Source organism: Diospyros lotus, chromosome 3 (assembly GCF_014633365.1).
Source record: "Diospyros lotus cultivar Yz01 chromosome 3, ASM1463336v1, whole genome shotgun sequence".
NCBI lineage: Eukaryota > Viridiplantae > Streptophyta > Magnoliopsida > Ericales > Ebenaceae > Diospyros > Diospyros lotus.
Window position 1 is genome coordinate 42,616,695 of NC_068340.1, and position 2,702 is coordinate 42,619,396.

General features: G+C 30.5%; 1 long non-coding RNA gene across 1 annotated transcript; it reads left to right on the top strand.

The window, feature by feature from the left end:
- Positions 1–857: 857 nt before the first annotated feature.
- On the top strand, positions 858–1,161 carry LOC127796618 (uncharacterized). The gene is made up of 2 exons (XR_008022038.1): positions 858–961; positions 1,060–1,161. It is a non-coding gene; the product is annotated as an uncharacterized LOC127796618 (long non-coding RNA).
- The last annotated feature ends 1,541 nt before the right edge of the window (positions 1,162–2,702 follow it).

Sequence of the window (2,702 nt, forward strand, 5' to 3'; positions counted from 1 at the left end):
CTACATAATGCTTGAGAGTGCACTCAAGTATCGTCGTGCATTTCATAGTTTAAGCTTATGTGATAAAAATTATAGGTGATGTCCATCAAGTGATGAGTGGACAAGAGGGGAGATAATTTGTGAATTCTTGAAGCCATTTTATACTATCACTAATTTGATTTCTGGATCCTCTTACCCTACATCTAATTTGTATTTTGGGGAAATTTGGAGGATAGAGTGTCTCTTGACATCTAACTTGGAAAATGATGATGAGTTGATTGCAAGTATGAGTGCAAGGATGAAAGAAAAATTTGATAAGTATTGGAGTGATTATAGAGTGGTTCTTGCATTTGGGGCGATTCTTGATCCAACCAAGAAGTTTAACTTTTTGAGGTACACTTATTCAAAACTCAATCCTTATAACTATGAAGAGAAGTTGGAAAGGGTGAAGACGGCTTTGTATAGGCTTTATGGTGAATATGTTAACAATGGTTTATCAAGTTCAAGTTCAATGCCTTCCTCAAATGTTAGTGGATCACAAATTTCCATTGGAGGTGAACAAGCAAAGAAGTCAAAAAATATATATGATGTAAGTCTATATTTTTTGAAAACACTTGTTCATATATAATTGATATAAATATTTGCTTGACTATTTTTTTGATTATTTGATAGGATTTTGAAGCATTTGATTGCCAAGTTTCTAACGATGCCGAAAAATCCCAACTTGATATTTATTTGGAAGAGCCAAGGATTCCAATATCGGGAGCATTTGATGTCTTGACATATTGGAGAGAGCGAGCTAATAAAGGGAAAATTATTGCAAAGATGGCTTGTGATATATTGAGTATTCCGATAACAACCGTAGCATCGGAGTCCGCTTTTAGCATTGGATCTCGTATTTTGAACAAGTATAGAAGTCGTTTGCATGATGAAACAGTTCAAACTCTCTTGTGCACACGGAGTTGGTTACATGGTTTTGGAGGTAATTTTTTTTAAACTTTCTAATATCTAGGATTTAACATAATATTAAACATTTCTCTTATATGATAAATAATTAACATATGTAATTTTTTATTATAGATGATGATGAGGAGGAGGAGTCAAGCATTGATGATATAAGACTTTCTAAACAAGACTCAAATGTTGTTGTTGATGAAGAGGATGAAGATTAGAGGCATAATTTTTAATTATTTTTTTTCTTTTTATTTGTAATTTAGCATCTAGAAATGACTTTTTGAGCAAATTATTTTTCTTCAAAGTGGGCTAAATGGCCAAATATGGTATCAAAAAAAAAAAAATGAGCGGGCCTGTTTGGCCCGCGAGCCCGTGGCAGGTCGAGCTAGGGCCAGTAATCTGCTGGCCCATTTTTAAGCGGGCCGATTTGGCTTGGCTCGCGGGCCACTTGGTGGCAGGCCGGCCCGGCCCGTTTGCCATCTCTAGCTAGAATGATGTGTAGCCCATCATTACTCCACGGTCTTCTCACTCATGTGAGCTGAAGGATCAAGCGGTCCGTGAGTTGAATGATCCCGCGGTCAACGAATTGAGAGTGCCGCTGGGAGCTCGCTTGGTCTGTGGTCTACGAGCTTAATGTGTTGATGGGAGCTTGCCTGGTTCGCGGTCTGAGCTCGGAATAGGTGACGTGCGAGCTGGTTCTGACGATCTTGGCCTTGGGCCTGTGTGGGCTTCAGGAGACTTGGGTCGACTTGCAAGGTCGAGTTCAGCCCACTTAGTTTTTTTCGAGAAATACCCATAACAGATACTTAAAGTATTAATTAAGTCACGGATATTTATCCATTAAATAAAATCTTATTTTTATATAATATAATAATATTTAATATATTATATTAAAGTATAATAGTTTGTAAATTTTTTTCCCTCCAAATCTGCCAAGTTATTTTTGCCTCTAAAATTTATATTAAATTTGCATGGATTTTCTAAGAAATATTAATAGACAATTTGAACTATTAATTAAGTAATAGAAAATTATCAATTTATTTAAAATTTTATCGTTATATCTTTATTCTATATATATATAATATTAAAATAGAATAGTCAGACAAAATATTTTGACAAGTGTCAATCAATGGTGAATTTTTTCCTAAAAAACTTACATTAAATCAAATATTGTGCTTAATTATTTATTAATTTTACTTTAATAATTATATTATAGTATTAAAAATGTGATATCTTAAAAAGTTCATAAAAAAATATTTAAAGTTGTCAAATGTTTGGGTTTTTCAATGCTAATTAATATTTAAGATATCATATTTTTAAGACTATGGAAGAAATCAAAATTAATATTTTTAAAGTTTTGTTATTATTGAAAGACTTATTTTTACTCATATTTAAGAATTTTAATCTATATTTATAATATAATAAATAGAAAATAACTAAAGGATATATTATAAATTTTATAATATTTATTTATAAATAAATATAATATAATATAATAAATAAAAAAATTTATAAATATTTTGTCAAATGACCTACTTAATGTGTTAATTATTTTTTAGCACATTAAATGGTGGTACATTGAATTAAGAATGTTTTCTATTAGCATATTGACGAATAATTAATTAAACTTAAATTTTGATAAAAAAAATTGAGTATTAAAAGAAAAAAATTGTAATTATCAATTATGTTATAATTATTTAAAATAACTAGTTTAATTTTTTATTTTTAAATTAAACTACCAGTGTATCACACGAGTTTACCATTAGTTT